Below are 19,664 nucleotides of genomic sequence, written 5' to 3' on the forward strand. Positions count from 1 at the left end.
TGATAGTGGGCATCCCTGTCTTGTTCCTGATCTTAGAGGAAAAGCTTTCAGTCTCTCCCCATTGAGTGTGATGTTAGCTGTGGGTTTTTCATATATTGCCTTTATCATATTGAAAAAGTTCCCTTCTATTCCTATCCTTTGAAGTGTTTTCATCAGGAAAGGATGTTGAATTTTGTCAAATGCCTTTTCTGCATCAATCGAGATGATCATGTGGTTCTTCTGCTTTGATTTATTGATGTGGTGTATTACATTAATTGATTTTCTTGTGTTGAACCAGCCTTGCATACCTGGAATAAATCCCACCTGGTCGTGGTGTATAATTCTTTTAATGTGCTGCTGGATTCGATTTGCGAGTATTTTGTTGAGAATTTTTGCGTCTATATTCATTAAAGAAATTGGTCTATAATTTTCTTTTTTTGTAGTATCTTTGTCTGGTTTTGGTATTAGGGTGATGTTGGCTTCATGGAAAGAGTTAGGTAGCTTTCCCTCTTCTTCAATTTTTTTGAAGAGTTTGAGCAGGATTGGTACTAATTCGTTCTTGAATGCTTGGTAGAATTCACATGTGAAACCATCTGGTCCTGGGCTTTTCCTTTTTGGGGGCTTTTTGATGATTGACTCAATCTCTTTACTTGTGATTGGTTTGTTGAGGTCATCTATTTCCTCGTGAGTTAATGTTGGTTGTTTATGCTTTTCTAGGAAGTTGTCCATTTCATCTAAGTTGTCTAGTTTATTAGCATATAGTTGCTCATAGTATCTTCTGATTATCTCCTTAATTTCTGCAGGGTCGGTAGTTATATTTCCTTTCCCATTTCTGATTGCATTTATTTGCATCTGCTCTCTCTTTTTTTTTTGTTAGCCTAGCCAGTGGTCCATCGATTTTATTGATTTTCTCAAAGAACCAACTTCTGGTTTTGTTGATTCTCTCTACTGTTTTCCTGTTCTCAATTGCATTTATTTCTGCTCTAATCTTTGTTATTTCTTCCCTTCTGCTTGCTTTGCGTTTACTTTGCTGTTCTTTCTCTAATTCCTCCAGGTGAACAGTTAACTCTTCAATTTTTGCTCTTTCTTCTCTTTTAACATAGGCATTTAGGGCAATAAATTTCCCTCTCAGCACTGCCTTTGCTGCATCCCATAAGTTTTGATAAGTTGTGTTTTCATTGTCATTTGCCTCGAGGTATTTACTAATTTCTCTTGTAATTTCTTCCTTTACCTGCTGGTTTTCTAAGAGGGTGTTGTTTAGCCTCCATATGTTTGTGAATTTTATGACCTTTTGCCTTTTATTTATTTCCAACTCATTCCATTGTGGTCTGAGAAAGTGTTTTGTATAATATCAATATTTTTAAATTTGTTGAGACTTGCTTTGTGACCCAACATGTGGTCTATCCTAGAGAATGTTCCATGAGCACTTGAGGAAAAAGTGTATCCTGCTGTTGTTGGATGTAGTGTTCTATAAATGTCTGTCAAGTCTAGTTCATTTATCGTACAATTCAACATCTCTGTTTCTTTAGTGATCCTCTGTCTAGATGTTCTATCCATTGATGAGAGTGCTGTATTGATGTCTCCAACTATTATTGTAGAGGTATCTATTTCTCCTTTCAGTGATCGCAGTGTTTGCCCCATGAATTTTGGGGCATTCTGGCTTGGTGCATAAATATTTATGATTGTTATGTTTTCTTGATGAATTGACCCTTTTATTAATATATAGTGTCCTTCTTTGTCTCTTTTAATTGTTTTGCTTTTGAAGTCTAACTTGTCTGATATTAATATAGCTACTCCCGCTTTTTTCTGGTTGTTGTTTGCATGAAATATCTTTTTCCAACCTTTCACTTGCAGTCTATGTTTGTCCTCTAAAGTGAGTTTCTTGTAGACAGCATATAGATGGGTCCTGTTTTTTAATCCATTCTGCCAGTCTGTGTCTTTTTATTGGGGAGTTTAATCCATTTACGTTTAGTGTTATTACTGTAAGGGCAGTACTTTCTACTACCATTTTGTTTTTTGGAATTTATATGTCATATCTTATTTTTTCCTCTCCTTTTACCTTTCCTGATAATCTTCATTTCTGCACTCTTCTCCAACTCTCTCTCTCCTGTCTTTTCCTATCAGCCTGTAGCACTCCCTTTAGTATTTCTTGTAGTGCCGGTCTCTTATTCACAAACTCTCTCAGTGTCTGTTTGTCTGAAAATGTTTTAATCTCTCCCTCATTTTTGAAGGAAAGTTTTGCTGGATATAGAATTCTTGGTTGGCAGTTTTTCTCTTTCAGTATCTTAAATACATCATGCCACTGTCTTCTTGCCTCCATGGTTTCTGCAGAGAAATCTGTACATAGTCTTATCTACTTTCCCTTGTATGTGATGGATTGCTTTTCTCTTGCTGCTTTCAGAATCCTCTCTTTGTCTTTGACATTGGACAATCTGACCAGTAAGTGTCTTGGAGTAGGTCTATTGGGAGCTATTCTATTTGGGGTACATTGTACTTCTTGAATCTCTAATTTTCTATCTTTTATAAGAGTTGGGAAATTTTCAGTGAATATGTCTTCTATTACTCTTTCTGCCCCTTTTCCCCTCTCTTCTCCTTCTGGGATACCCATGACACGTATATTTGTGTGTTTCATGTTGTCACTCAGCTCCCTAAGACCCTGCTCATATTTCTCCATTTTTTTCACCATCTGTTCTTTTGTGTGTATGAATTCGAATGACCTGTCTTCCAGTTCACTGAACCTTTCTTCTGCCTGTTCAAATCTACTGTTGTGTCCCTCCATTGTGTTTTTCATCTCCTCCATTGTGGCCTTCATTCCCATGAGTTCTGCCATTTGTTTTTTTAAGTGTATGAATTCTTCTTTATGCTCATCCAGTGTCTTCTTTATATCCTTCAGCTCTTTTGCTATATCTTCCTTCATTTCATCAAATTTATTTAGCATTAGTTGCCTCCACTCCTGTGTCTCAGCTGAGCTATTAGTTTGTTCCTTTGGCTGGTCCATGTTTTCCTGTTTCCTGGCATGGCTTGTTATCTTAAGTTGTCTAGGCATCTGATTTTCTTGATTAGTTTATTTTGGAGCTTGTTTTCTATCTTTTACCTAGTGGTTTTCTTTTGGTTGGCTTTGTTTTCTGGCCTCTGTTATTCAGTTCAACTTATTCTAGACCTCTAACTTAGTTTCTATTTAGTTGATCAGAATTTTTCCCCTCTTGTTTTTTTCTGTTTCTTGCTCTGCCTCTATGTAACCTTTTTGTGAGTGGGTCTCCTCAGATATGGTCGACCCTAGTCAGATTTTCCCAGTCTAGTGAGGCCCAGGTCTCATTGGGAGGGTATGGAGTTTTCCTGAGAATGAGACCCTCCTATGAGGCCTTTAGAATTGGTGCTTTTCCTTTCCTGTCCAGCAGGTGGCACTGGCCAGCCCATAGCTCGCCCACCCGTGTAAGGAGGTATGGAGCCTTTAGTTCTCCTGGTGACTCTGATCCTGTCAGGGGCGTGGCTGACTGGAGCCGGAATCTGAATTCCAGCCCCTGGGGTCTGAGTTCCCAGAAGGAGGACTGCCAGTTAAGCTGGACCTCCCTCCACTCTCCGAATCCTCAGAACTCCAGTTGTCTCTCAGGGGCACTATTCCCTTCTCCCCTCTCCTCTTTGGGGCCTCTCCAGGTAGATTCCTTGGTCAGCCTGCGTTGCCAATTAAAGACGGGGGTGGAGGCCTTCAGTAGTGAATATGGAACTCAAAGACACTGTGGGTACTTTGTCTCCCCCCAAGCCCAGCCTAGTCCCTCAACCTTCGCTTTCCGATAGAAAATAACCACATATATTACTTTTAGATTAAAAAAAAAAAAAAAGAAAAGAAAAACAAGAAAAAGAAAAAAGAAAAAAAAAGAGTCTCTTTTAAAAGTCTTTCCCCAGCCTGGAAGTTTTGTCAGTGTCAGAATAGAGCATTTAAAGATATGCTTTGGGCTATTGTCTGATAATTACTCTCCAACTGCTTCAGTTCCACCCCTGCCGGGGGCTATTGAAATGCAAAAAGATAAGGGATCAGTGAGAAGCCAGAAGGGACAAAATGTAGGGGAAAAAAAAATGGCTTTTTTGGAGTCTGGGAATAGGTGCTTGCTTTTAAGTGCCCCCACTTCTCGGATCCCAGCCCTTTTTTAGCATCCCAACTCCCAAAATTAGTTAATTAATTTGTTAATTAATTCTGCAGTTGAGGCTGAGTTGAACCTCCCTTCTTGCCCTCAGCAGATTGCTGTTTTTTGTCCCCCCGCCCCTTTCAGGGATCTGGCAGCAAGACAGTCTGTGAGGTCTGGGTGGGGAGGGGCACCAGACCCCTGGTCTGGGGAACTTACAATGTTCGCTGCGATCTCAGCTTTTCCTCCAATTCCAAACTTGTGTCCAATGTGTGACTGGTTACTGGAGACCCCGAAAACACTGTTTCATATAGTTCTTGGGTAATTGCCAGCTGCTCTAGGGGAGAGACGAAATTCTGCTCCTCACCACTCCACCATCTTGCCCCGCCTATTTATTTTTAAATCTTCATTTTATTGAGATATATTCACATACCATGCAGTCATACAAAACAAATCGTACATTCGATTGTTCACAGTACCATTACATAGTTGTACATTCATCACCTAAATCAATCCCTGACACCTTCATTAGCACACACCCAAAAATAACAATAATAATAATTAAAGTGAAAAAGAGCAATTAAAGTAAAAAATAACGCTGGGTACCTTTGTCTGTTTGTTTGTTTGTTTGTTTGTTTCCCCTATTTTTCTACTCATCCATCCATAAACTAGACAAAGTGGAGTTTGGTCTTTATGGCTTTCCCAATCCCATTGTCACCCCTCATAAGCTACATTTTTATACAACTGTCTTCGAGATTCATGGGTTCTGGGTTGTAGTTTGATAGTTTCAGGTATCCACCACCAGCTACCCCAATTGTTTAGAACCTAAAAAGGGTTGTCTAAAGTGTGCGTAAGAGTGCCCACCAGAGTGACCTCTCGGCTCCTTTTGGAATCTCTCTGCCACTGAAGCTTATTTCATTTCCTTTCACATCCCCCTTTTGGTCAAGAAGATGTTCTCCGTCCCACGATGCCGGGTCTACATTCCTCCTCGGGAGTCATACTCCACGTTGCCAGGGAGATTCACTCCCCTGGGTGTCTGATCCCACGTAGCGGGGAGGGCAGTGATTTCACCTTTCAAGTTGGCTTAGGTAGAGAGAGAGGGCCACATCTGAGCAACAAAGAGGCATTCGGGGGGAGGCTCTTAGGCACAATTATAGGGAGGCCTAGCCTCTTCTTTGCAGCAACAGTTAATGAAGATTTATTACTTGTCACTTAATGAGACAGTTGCCTACTGTCCAACAGGACTTCTAGACATGTTTTCTGGGAATACACAAAATGGGCATCTCTAGGGAATAAATAGGTAGTTCTTACCTTATATTTAAATAGCATGTGCTATTAAGAAACCATGAATTTAAACTACAGTGGAATAAATATAGTATTAATATATGTTGCAGCTTCTTGAGCTTTGACTACCTTTAAAGAAATTGAACTAACTCATCTTGTTTCCCTTTAAAGACAAATAGGTTTGATTTTCCTTGCCAAGTTTAGTTGGTAGTAGGCACCAATAGTGCTGTAATGAAGATTCTTAGAGTGCCTGAAGTTATTGGGAAAGTTCATCATGATTGATTAATGATGTCAGTCATGATTCGGGGAGGGAGAAGTGGTAGCATAGAGAGCAAGGTATTTTGCATCCCTGGTGTACACTGAAGTCAAAGAGTAACACTGACTTTTTTACTCCATGGAAATGTTTCCCAAACTTTTGTAATCAGAACTCTTACTGATGGAGCTTTGGGAATGAAAACTTTTCAAAAATTCCTCCAAGTAATCCTATATGAGGAGCCAAGTTTAGGAACTATTACTTCAGGGACCTGAGAGATCAAACATATTTTGCAGCTGAGAGATAAATGGTACATGAATCCATGGGGCTGCTGAGCGAGGAGGTGGTAAAGGAAATCTAGCAATCATGGTCTTGTTCCATAATAGAGGCAAAGGAGTACCTTAGGGTTTTGTATTCTTTCCATGTGAGTTTTACTATTATGGAGACAAAAAAAAAGGTGTATAGTATTGTCCAAGAAAATATGAGGGAGAGAGAGGAGAGAGTCTATTTAGGGTCATAGTCTCCTCTATTCTTCCCAAATTTATATTAAGGAGTTAGAATGGTTCACCTGCATTAGATATACATCAGTTAAGTGTCATTGGAGGTAGAGAATTGTGGCAATTATCTTGAAGTCATTGAATTACCTGATCATCATTTTAAGTTTCCATTTCAATCAGATCACAGAGACCTAATCATAATTTACCTCCTAATTGAGTGATCCTAACAATGTGTGCACTGCTCTCTCCTAATTACATTCAATTTGATCAAAAACCATAAAAATAAGGAAATATATAAATTCCCTTACTGGTTCTCAAATATTCAGAGTCTCTTAGCTTTAAAACCATGGAGCAAGGATATCTAAAGTTATCCTCAAAAATGTTTGTGTTTCTCAAGGGCAAGAATAGTCTTCAACTAATGTTTTTGAGAGAAATAAATATTCATACACAAAAGAATGAAAGAGGATCCCTATCTAACACCACATACAAAAATTAACTAAAATGGATCAAAGACATAAATATAAGAGCCAGGACTATAAAACTCTTTAAAAAAAATGAAGAGAAGCGTCTTCAGGATCTTGTGCTAGGCAAGTTTCTTAGACTTTATACCCAAAGCATAAGCAATGAAAGATAAATGGGACCTCTTCAAAATTAAAAACTTTTGTGGAAAGGACTTTGTCACAAAATTGAAAAGACAACCTACCCGATGAGAGAAAATGTTTGAAAACCACATATCCAATCAGGGTTTAATATTCAGAATATATAAATAAATCCTAAAACTCAACAATAAAAAGATAACCCAGTGTAAAAATGGGCAAAAGACTTTAACAGACAATTTTTTCAAAGAGAAAATACAAATAGCTAGAAAGTCCATGAAAAGATGTTTAACATCACTAGTTATTAGGGAAATGCAAATCAAAACCACAATGAGATATCATTTCACGCCCATTAGAATGGCTACTATTAAGAAAATCAGAACATTACAAGTGTTGGAGAGAATGTGGAGAAATAGGAACAGTCATTCACTGCTAGTGGGAATGTAAAATGGTGCAGCCACTGCGGAAGACAGTTTGGCAGTTCCTCAGGAGGCTAAATATAGAACTACCATATGACCTGACATTCCGGCTACCAGGTATAACCCAGAAGAATCGAAAGCAGGGACTCAAACGGGTATTTGCACACTGATGTCCAAAGCAGCATTATTCACAACTGCCAAAAGATGGAAGCAACCCACGTGTTCATCAACCTCTGAATGGATAAACAAAATGTGGTATATACATACCATGGAAAATTATTCAGTCATAAAAAGGAATGAAGTCCTGATGCATGCGACAGCATAGATGAACCTTTAAAACATTATGCCGAGTAAAATAATCCAGACACAAAAGGACAAAAAGCATGATGTCACTGATATGAACTAATTATAATAAGCAAATTCATAGTTTAGAATCTAGAATATAGGTTGCAAGGACATATAATGGAGGTAGAGAATGGGGAGCTGATGTTTAATTTGTACAGAATTTCTATTTAGGTTGATTGTGAAGGTTTGGAAATGGACAGTAGCACATTATTGTGAGTGTGATTAACAGTGCTGAACTGCATATGTGAATGTGGTTCAAAGGTGAAGTTTTGGATCATGTATGTTACTAGAAGCAAAGTTAGAAGATACAATACGGGACTGTATAACACAATGAACTCCATCGTGGACGATGGACTGGGGTTAATAGTACAAATTTAAGACTGTTCTTTCACAAATTATATTGTATTGACACTAATACAAGGTGTCAATAGAAGGGTGGTATATGGGAAAAAATACACCTAATGTAAACTATGGACTAGGTTTACAGTGATATTTTAACATTATTTCATCAATTGTAATGAAGGTACCACACTAATGCAAAGTGTCGTCAGTAGGGGGCTATATGGCTATGCTGTATTCTTTACATAACTTTTCTGTAAACCTACAACTTCTCCAAAAAATAATTTTTTAAAAAACATGCTACGTGCTACATACTGTATGATTCCATTTACATAAAATTAGATATAAATAAATCTATAGAGACTGAAGTAGATTAGTGGTTATGCAGGGCTGGGGAAGGATAGAGGGACTGAGAGGTGACTGCTAAGGGGTATGGGATTTTATTTTTTTTCGAGTAATGAAAATGTAAAATTGATTGTGGTGATGAACACACAAATCTGTGAATATACTAAAAGCCATTGATTGTACACTTCAGATGGATTGCATGGTATGTTAATGTATCTCAATAAAAGTGTATTTTAAAAGAAAAATGCTCGCGTATGTATTTATATGTACATATATATACAGCATTGGCTCCTCTGCCTCTGTTTCTCTCTTTCAAATACACACATACATACATACCCACACTCAGGCATGCCCATAATGCCCTATGCTATATAGTTATTTATGTTAATGAATTCTAACAAAGGAAAACTTTGAAAAAGTTCCGACAGAAATTAAACAAACTTTCTCAAGATGCATCACGATCTAATGATTAAAAATAACAATGTTTTGTAACATGCAAAATCACAACATATTGCAAAAGATAATTGAAATTCTTGCATATGCCTAGGATATTAATATTTTTCCCTGCTTTTTTGTAATTAGATTGATGTGGGAATTTAAAAATCTGCTCCCCACGTATGCTTAAGGGTGCCAAGTTTTCCTGAGTCATTTTGCCAACTCAGATACTGGGTTCCAATGTGTCTTCTCTTCCAGTGGTAGTATACACACATGTGCTATTTTAGCATCACTGGAGTGTACATGGTGCTGGAAATATCAGCACAGATGTAAAAACGGTTTATCACTCTGAGAAAATAATTCATTTACTGGGCATTTTCAGCTTTCCATTGACAGTAGCGGCTATTACAAGCCAATCTGAATTATATTCTCAACATTTACCTCTCAAAGCTGGTAAGCTTCTGGAACAAGGAAAATTTTTGAAGTGTAGACATTATCTTGTCAGGTGCCCTAAAAGCAGAACTTGAGTCACGGATTTGGCTGCTCTTGATTTATCAAGGGGGGAAGGAGAAAGGAAGTGAGGGAACAAGAGAGGAAAGAGGGGTGATTAGCAAGAGTTGTTCCACCTTGAGGCAAGAGGGTCAACATTATGTACCCCCTCAACAGTCTGTCCGTCACTGGTTATAGGCCACCCCTGGCAAGGAAGGTGTCAATGTTCCCAGAGATTCTGGGAACACTTGCAGCAGCTGGGGGACGGATAGATATATTAGCTGGAAAGGGGATCTGGGCAGAACACCCCACATTGCCTACTGCAGAAGTTATAAGCAGTAAATAGATAATATTTCCTGAGTCCTTAATAACATGGTTCATCAAATCTAGGACTCTGTCGATTATAATAAAAACACTATTAATTTAAGCACTATAAAGACAGGAAAAAATCACTGAAGATGCGGGTCTAATAGGAAATTTCCACATAAAGCTGGAACATCAAAGAGCTAAACCTTCACTGTCAGGATAAATGAAAAATAAACCCACCATGTGGAAAAGGACAACAAGGAACTTTCATGACTCAACCAAGGTGCAAGTTGAAAGGAAGAAACAAATAACTCCCTTGATAATTTGGAATGACAAGCCCTTACTAACATGGAGGTTTGGATTGAATTCGCATTGGCAGGGTAGTCCAAAAACCTTAAGCAGACAGTTTACAGTAGTCTCAGGTACACGGCTCCCCAAAATAACTGGCAGAAGCAAACAGAAATCTGGCTAAATGGTAAAGTAAGAAGCCACTGATTATAATACATTTCCCCACAAAATGTAAAACAATAATAGGACTACACTACTACTACCGCTACTATGAATGACTAATAAAATTCAGTATGGTCCAGAGTTTGCTCTCCAGCATTTGGCAATCTGTGGCTTGTGGACCAAATCTGGCTGCCACCTATTTATATAAATACAGTTTTATTGGAGCACAGACGTGCTCATTCACTTATGTACGGTCTACGGCTTCCTTCGTTCTACAGCGGCAGAGTTGTGGAAATATGATTCTCAACATGTGACCTGCAAAGCCAGAAATATTTACTACCTGACCCTTCAGAGAAAAAGTTTGCCAACCCCTGAACATTTCCATGTATCAATTCATTTAACTCTCACAATATCATTATGTGGTTATATAGTATCATATCCCCATTTTACTAACGTGGAAATTGAGGCACAAAGAAATTAAATAACTTGTAGGTTTTTCACTCTTATCTTCCAGGAGTTGATTATGCAGAAGTCAAAGAAAGGCATGCAAAGAAAAATGATCGTGTTTGTAAGAGCTCAGAAGACAATTTGATGCAAGAACAAATGTATGAATGAATACATACAGCTAGGAAGTGGCAGAACCACGGTTTAAACTCAGGGTACTTTGAATCCAGAGCCCAATATGTCTTTGAAACTAATTACAAAAATTTAATTAACAGTAGAATCTCCTTTAACCCCTCCACTTAACTAATTTGCCATACTCAACCCATAGTCACCATTTCCTTTGTTAAAAACATACCAATTCATGCATCCGATAGACCACACTAAAGTCCTTCTGCTCCCAGCAGTTGAGGTGTATGAATCCCACCTTAGTCAGTATCTTTAATTAATGCCCTACTTTGGTCCTGATTACATTGAGTTAGAGGTCTTTTGTTGCACTAGGTACAGACCTCTGCAAGTTAATGGAGGAGTCAAAGGCAGAGATTTTTTTTTCCTTGATAGATTATCCATTTTGTTTCCAAATGTACACAAGATAAACCATTATTTTTGTTAACAATTAAAATTAAATCCTAGCTGTTTGAATTTAATAGCCAATATAACTTTAAAAATCATGAAAAAATGAACTATTTATATCCATGTTTACAAGTATTCCTTAAATTATTTCACAAAAAAATCCTTTTCAAAAGTATTTTTTCATTTCTTAAAACTTTAAGAAAAATAATAGAAGCAGTACTGTGCTACATGGTGTTGATATTAGCAAGAAAATGACAGGGCCCTTCTCAAAAGGAGTTCACTCTCTAGTGAGGGAACCTACACTGGACCCAAGCAGGCTTGGCTCCAGAGACTCAGCTTTTAAACGCTATACTCTACTGCCTCTTCCTGGGAAATGTCATTTTGTAGAAAGGACTATGCAAAGTGCTGAAGGTGCTTTCTAATGGGAGCAGAGGGTAGGAGACATTGCCCTGAGTTTGAACGGCTCATGGGAGCTTAGCAAGGGCCAACGGGGAGAGAAGGAAGGGTAGGCTAGGCAAAGGAAAATCATGTGCAGAGGCCAGAGGGATGAACAGAGAACAAACTCAGAGAATTTAAAGTGGTTCAGTGGCGAGAAGGCAGTGGCATGACATATTTAAAATTCTGAGAGAGAAAAATTTCCAACCAAGAATACTTTATCCAGCAAAACTCTTCTTCAAATTTGAGGGAGAGCTTAAATTTTTCACACACAAACAAATGCTGAGAGAGTTTGCCAATAAAAGACCTGGCCTACTTCAGATACTAAAGGGAGCCCTACCGACTGAGAAACAAAGAAAGGAGAGACAGATATAAAGAATTTTAACAGACATATATAGAACCTTACATCCCAAATCACCAGGTCACTCATTTTTCTCTAGTGATCATGGATCTTTCTCCAAAATGGACCATATGCTGGGACACAAAACAAGCCTCAATAAAAAAAAAAACAACAACAACAATAACAAAAACAATTGAACATATTCAAAGCACAATCTCTGACCACAATGGAATACAAATAGAAGTCAATAATTTTTGAATTGTAACTCCACTATTTACTTCCTACATGATATAAAATACACAAACTCTAATGACAAATCAGTGGTTTTGAACTCAGTGTAAAATATGTAATTTTTGACAAGAACTATATAAAGGCGGGGGAATGGAGGCATACAGGTACATAGTTTATGTGTCCTATTGAAATTAAGTAGGTATCAAAGAAAAACAAGATTGTTATGGATTTTAGAGTTTAATTTCAAGCCCCACAGTTATGGATTTTAGAGTTTAATTTTAAGCCCCACAGTTTAATTTTAAACACAAAGAAATTATCAGAGAATATGACCACAGAGATGAAAAGTAGAGTATGGGTTAAGAGAAATGGGGGAAGGGGCAATGGGGAGTTAAGAAATGAGTGTAGGGTTGCTGTTTGAGGTGAAGGGAAATTTCTAGTAATGGATGGTGGGAAGGTGATAGCATTACAACATTCTAAATGTGATTAATCCCACTAATGGAATGCTAGGGAGGGGGTGAAATGGGAAGATTTAGGCTATATATATGTTTCCACATTTGAGAAAAAAAAAAAAAGACAATCTAAATAGATGGCAATTGAATGCCAAGGATGACCCTGGATGGGATCTGAGGATGGAGGAGAGGAGGCTCAAAGGGACACAGCTGAGACACAAGGAAAAGGAAATATAGAATGTAAGCTTCGTATCATTGTTGAATCTCTTGTACTTCTTAGCTGTGCTTAATGGGATTGCACAAAAGAATGTTCTTGTTCATTGGAATTGTATATGTGAATTATAGTGTTTGTTCAAGGATGTGTACAGCTAGCTCTCATATGTTCAGAAGACAGAGCAATAGATGATGGATGATAGATAGGGAGAGAGAGAGAGAGAGAGGGAGGGAGGGATGGAAAGAAATAGCGGTGTGACAACATGTTAAAGTTAGTGGATCGGGGTATCGGGGGGGTCAGGGAATATTGGAATTCTGTGTATGGGATTTGTATTCTTTTTGTAACTGTTCCTATAACTTTGAATTTATTTCAAAATAAAATGTATAAAAAAAAAAATAAAGTGGTTCAGTACCGGCACAGGGTAGGGTGAAAGTTGGGACATGGTGAAGGGTGAAGCCAGGGAAGAAAATACATGCAAAGTCTGGAGTGGGAAAAGTTGCAAATGCCAAACTTGGACTTGAGCCAATGAACAGGGGGGATCCAATGAATAATTTAAATAGTGGAATGAGGAACTCAGATTTTTATTACTGAGCAATCATTTTGCAGGGTTACATGAAATGATTTGAAATGGGTGAAACAGGCACCTCTTTGAGCCTCCCTCCTCAGAGTTCTTTGCTGACTTTTCCCCAGTCTACTCTGTACCTATTACTATGACCCAACGGCTTGTCCTTGGCCCCTTCTCCCTACTCTCTACACTCCCTTGGTCACTCTTACCTATTTCCACGGCTCACAAAATCTCTACAACCAAATCGGATCTCTCTCCTGAGAAACAGTCTGATGTGTACCCTAGCAGCAGCTTGGAGGAGAGGAATCTCAAACTCCATGTGTCCATATTTGACTGGCAATCTCCCAACCCATATCATCATCTCAATTTGGTAATCAGCTTTACTAGTAATTCCACCAAACAGGCAATCCAGAAAACTGGAGGTCTAAAATCCTAGTTCTTTCACTATCATTTCCACTTTATCCTTCAGTTTCAAATTGAAAGTGAGTTCTGTTAACTCAGCCTATTAATAGTCTCATCCCTGCCTCTTGGTGAGGGAACTTACTATGTTTCATCTGATGTGCTGCTGCCATCTCCTAAAACGTGTCTCTGTCTAGTCTTGCCCCTCTCCCATCTATCTTCCACACTCTGATAAACAACTTTCTAAAAAAAAAAAAAATTATTCCCTCACTTAAAATTTTTCTACAGTTCCCCATTGCCTACAAGATAAAGTCACCACAGTTATCCACCCCAGTTGAAAATTAGAATCACCAGAGAAGATTTAAGAATATATAGATGTCAGGTTTCCAACACCAAGAATGTTTGAGCTATATGGTCTGGCATGAGGCTGGGAACTGATTTTTTTTTTTTTAAAAGCTCCCCAGGTGATTCTGATGTGTGGCCATAAATGAGGATCACTGCTATGAGCCACATAAGGTGTCAAGGATTTGCCTCTTGCCTACACCTCCAGTTTCTCTCTCAGTTACATCCCACTCTCAGCTCATAGCTTGTCCTTCAGTTACATTGAAAGATTTTTAATTTTTTGAATATGGCAATCTAGTTCAAGTCCTCTGACTATGACTTATTGTGTTCCCTGTGCCTGGATTTCCCACTCTCCCTCGTAAGGAGGAAAAGTGGGCTATCTCCTCTGACTTCTCACCTCAAGTAGACCAGACTATTCCCTGCTTTTGGCCCCAACCTATCAAATTTTACAACATCTATCACCTTTTTACACTTGTTCTCTACCTATCTGCCCCCCCACCCCCAACTAGAATTAATTCCCTGAGTAGAGGGATCAGGTCTAATTAAATTCCCAGATTCAGCCTAGAACCTTACATCTTGTATAGGGTCTCTCAACCTCAGCATTATTGACATCTTGGGCTAGGAAGTTCTCTGTGGTGGTGGAATGTCCTGTGCATCGTAGGATGTTTACCAGCATCTCTGGCTTATACTCAGTAGATGCCAGTAGTACAGCCCCTACTATTTGTGACAATCAAAAGTGTCTCCAGACATTGTCCCCATTTGGTGGGGGTAACATCATCCCCAGTTAAGGACCCCCCTGAGGTGCTAAAACTGATCAGAGGAAGTATGTCATTTAGGAGAACAGCAGACTGCTACAGCTGTGACCACTGTCTAATCAGGCCTCCTGGTATTCACACCCTCCCATATTGCCGCAAGTCTTGACCACGTGATTTGCTTTTGCTAAAAGGTCATCAGCAAGCATGATGCAAGCAGAGGTTTAGAAAGCACTTTGTGGCAAGGGGGATTGTCTTCATAGAACCCAGCCACCATGTATAATAGTCCAGGCTAGCCCCCTTCATAGAGACCAAAAGGAAAGAGAGACCTCAAGACCATAAGGAGAAAGAAACCCTGCAGACTTCTCACCCCAGCTGAGCCTATCTACCCAGCTCAATGCAGCCACAGGAACATACACAGGTGAGATGAAGGTGCCCAGGTGAGACCAATAGCAGAACCTTCCAACCAAACCACAGAATCATGAGAAATATCAAATCATTGTTTTAAGCCATTAAGTCGAGGAGTGGCTTATTACACAACAATACAGAATGTAGAGGTTATTATAAAAGCCCAGAAAGCACTGTGGGAATTAAAGTTTTCTATGCTCTCTGCTGGGCAATCTACTAAATATCCTGCAGAATTCAAATTTATAAATAATAGATAATTTATATTGGCACACCTCTTTAAAGATTCCAAAACTCTTGTACACCTTAGTAATTTTTTTTTACATGCTTGTCATGTATTAGAGACTTGGCAAGCATGAATTCGTTTAATACTTACCACACTATGAGGATTAAACTCTGAGGGCCACATGCCCACCTAAGGCTCTAGGAGACCCTTTTACCAAATAAGGTCCCTTTCACAAGTTCCTACAGAGATATCTTTTGGAGGGGTAGGCACAATCCAACCCATTGAAGGTCTTTTCCCTCTTTCAACACCTAAGGGAAGTGCTGTCTTTGGCAGCCGATTTCAGGGGGGATTTGGGAGCTTGGGTAGAGAGAAAATCGCCTTGAGTGGACTTGTGCTTCTGCTGATTTGAGGGAAGAGAAGGAAGAGGAGGGCTCTAAGAGGGAGCATGTTCACATGTGGCTTCATGATATACCAAGGTTACACATTCCTTTCGTTGTTCTATTTACAACCTTCCCTTGTGCTCACACAACCTGAAGCCACTTAATGAAGCACTGTAAACTTTCTCAGGAGAGCCTTACTAAACTCTTCCTAAAACTTGGCCAAGTACAGGAGTATGCTTAGTATGCGGCAGCTGCAGGGAGCTTTCCTTTGAGATTCTCCCTTCCCCTTCCAGATACACAAAGCAATAGCAGGAAATTCCACCTGACAGGCTACTGTTTTCTGGAATTTGCAACATGGATTTTGAGATTTCAAATTATCAGCAGCCTGCAGTCTTGACTGCTTCCAGGGACAATGGGTACATAACAGGCCTTCTGCCTAAAAGTTCCTTGCCATGATCAAATTTCCTGCTGTCACACATATTTTGGGAGTGCCCATCTGGATTCACTGAATGTGAAATAGCTGCTTTTCCATTTGTTTTCTCTAACTTTTAGTTACATTACTGGCTCAGGATAAAAGAATATTTTTCCAAAGTGGGAGGAGATTGACACCCTTTGACAATGCAACTTGTAGTACAGTCAGAGATTGTTGACTGACTGCATGTATCTAAGTTGTGGCCAATGTCAATGGGGATAGAACTTTTTTTTCCTCTGTGGTTTGAACAGCAGAGGGCACTGATCAAACACCAGTGGTTTTAAAATCAGGAGGCTAGCTCACTGAAGAGTTTATTACTGCTATTAAATGATTTTTCTTTTCAAGCCAATATGAAAAACAAAAAGCAAACTTTAAAACAATAAGTACACTGGCCTTGGTGAATGGTTTATGGATTTAAAATAATCATTTTCAGCATAACTGAAAACTGAATTTTCTATATCAGTGCTGTACAATATGGTAGCCACCGGGTACATATGGCTATTGAGCATTTGAAATGTGGCTAGTCTGAACTGAGATGTGCTGGAAGTATGAAATCCACTCTGGACTTTGAAGACTTAGTATGCAAAAATTAGTAAAATATCTTAATATTTAAAATTCATTTAATATTGATTACATGCTGAAATAATATTTTAGCTACATTGGATTAAGTAAGAAATATTGTTAAAGTGAATTTTAGTTGTCTCTTTTCACATTTTTAAATGTCTACTTAAATTTTAAAATTACACATGTGGCTTGCAATATATTTTTCTATTCGACAGCTCTGCTCTATACTCTTATAAAACTCCTCTTGTACAAGAGGGAATGTTTTTCAATCATACTGTTTTTGGGTCCAAATCTGTGTTTTTGCTTTTCCTTATTGTTTCTCATCTTCCCAGATGAATCCAGGAGGCTCAAATGGTACTATGGTAACTACCTTAGACCTAATTTTAAAAAGCCTAAGGCACCCTCGGAGCTCTTGTCCTCATTCTGGGAGAAAGCACTGAATTCAGGGAAGTCATCTGAACCCATAGTGTATGAAAACAAGCAATAAAAGGTTTGCCAAAACAAAAACAAAACAGTGTTCATGGTTAAATGCTGAGGTTTTGGAATTAAAGCTTCATGAGGAAGAAATATTCTCTAAGCCCTCACTTTATACCCTGGTCTTTGACATAATCATCTTGATTAATTCTCACAAAAGCTCAGTAAGAGTCATAATTATTCCCATGCTACAGATGAAAAACTGAGAAACTGAGACTTAGAGAGATGAAGCAACTTTGCTGAGACCACACAGCTGGCAAGGGGAAGATGTGAACCCAGATTTGTTTTCTCTGACTGATGCTCTGTGCACCATGCCGCTGGTTGATCTCAGGCACTGTGGTCCGGGGACGGCCACGCAGAAGCAGGTGGTGAATGGGCTCGGCTTGCTTTCAGGTGCTTATTAGCTGTCTCAATGAGACAAATCAGGATGCTAGCTGCTGGGGAGCACAGATGTCAACACTGACAGCCATTGGGATGCTGAATAAATCACTGTTACTACACCAAAGGAGAGAGCACACAGCACAAAACAGTCTCTTCTTTGTGATCTTAATAAGATAAATGCTTCATTGTTCTCACCTCTGGTGGGGGCCTATTTTCAGCAACCAAAGAAGTGCTTTCAAACTATAATTGTTCTGCTGATTAGCCAAACTGGGTTCATTAGAAAGATCAGGGAGAAGAGAAAAGTTAGGGAGAAAGCAGAATTTATCAGCACAGTTCAAACTCTGGGCTTACTCACCACGGTGTCATTCTCTCCACCACTGGATTCCTGAGAACAGCAGCTGAGCCATCTTTCCTGTCATCACCTCTACTGTTCTCCAGAGTAGAAACCAGCGAAGTGTCGCAGTAATTGTGTTCCTGGCATCTTTGTGATTTTCAGGGCTTTAAATGAGCCAGCCGCAAAGCAGTGCAGATCAGGTGGATTTAGGCAAAAGGAAACAGCCTGCTGAAAAGAATACATATTTGGTAAAGGCCAAGCTGATCATAATAGCTAATATTTATTGAGCACATACTATTTGATAGGTGGTTACATGCACTATTTCATTTAATCCTCATATCCTTAAGAGAGCAGCGCTATAATTAACCCTATTTTACTGAAAAGGAAATTGAGGCTCTGACAGTTTATATAACATGTTCCAAGTCATAAAATTCCCGAGAGTTAGGATTTCAACTCCTGACCCTTTTCTTCCAAGAGCCTTAACTTGTAACCATTACACCATACTGCCTTCCTTACAGAACATCTTACGATTAGGGAAAAAAAGTTATTTTCTTCCTCTGGCCCTTTTCTTGAAAAAAATGCAAAAATCTATACTGAAGGTACTTGGAATGCACTGGATGCTTTTATCCATTTTCATTCTCTCACTAACAAAAAAATGATACCAAATGTAAGCCTGTGTATTTATGAAGGCAGTTGCTTCCTGCTCACCTCATTTTACAGTTTGCTTTGACTTGAAGGAAGAAATAACTGAGAGCAACCTTTACCACTATAATTGGATTTTTGCCATCAGGTATGGCTTGGTACAATTGTATCCTAGGAGAAATAATACACATTTTGGGTTTGGTTTTATAGAATCTACTTTCTGTAACCTTAGAGGTCTTAAATTTTATCTAGGAATGTATTATATTCAACATTTCAACTTGCTTGTATTCTGCTAAGAAAAAAAAAAGGCTAATTTAAGAAAATCTTTCTAATCTCGTCTCCCAACCTTCATGGTGAACCTACCCATCTGAAATTTACATTTTTAGTAATCTTGAACTCTGCATAAAACTTCTAAAAAGGCTCTTATCTACAAACTGCAGAAACCTAAGGGATAATTTGGTCTCCAATATCATTAGTGAAGTACTTTAGTGTCCTTTGTGTTGTTTAGAGATTTTTGTCATTTCTTTTAGCATGCAGATTTTTAAAAATTTTTGTTTAAGGCCTTAAAATATCATACATATTGTATTAAGTGAAAGCAAAAGGTTTGGGGAAACTATTATTATCATTATTATTATTATCAGCATAGAAATTGCATTTTCAGCAAACTACTGAATGGTGGCATTAAGAGTTTTCAATTTGTGTTAGGGAAACAAAAAAGGCTGTTAAATTTAGTTTGGGAGTTAAAACAAAGAAGGATAATAAGGTATTTTGCTGCTGGCCTATTAGTTTCTAGTGAAAATGGCATACATCTCCTAACTATGGAAGTTCAACATACTGTGGTTACCTGGAATCTTATGAAATTACACTGTGTTCTTCAATTAATCAAAACCCAAAACAGAAAATGTGATTCAAGACAAAGATCTGAACATACTTTTTAGGGAAAACCCAAATTCTTCAAAAACTGAGTGACAGATAATCCTTAGAAGGAATTATGGCAGATCCTTCCAGTAACAGAGGATAGTATTTCTATATTTGGTACCAGCAATAATTCTGGAGATATGGATTACCTAAGAGTTTGAATAAAATCTTGTTTTGTTTTGTTTTCTTTTTCACAATTGTGCAGCCATGATTGATCATCTGAGGGTCAGACTTGCATAACTAGCTTTCTACTGTAATCTGCATATGAA

The sequence above is a fragment of the Choloepus didactylus genome, chromosome 1 (assembly GCF_015220235.1).
Source record: "Choloepus didactylus isolate mChoDid1 chromosome 1, mChoDid1.pri, whole genome shotgun sequence".
In the NCBI taxonomy this organism is placed as follows: domain Eukaryota; kingdom Metazoa; phylum Chordata; class Mammalia; order Pilosa; family Megalonychidae; genus Choloepus; species Choloepus didactylus.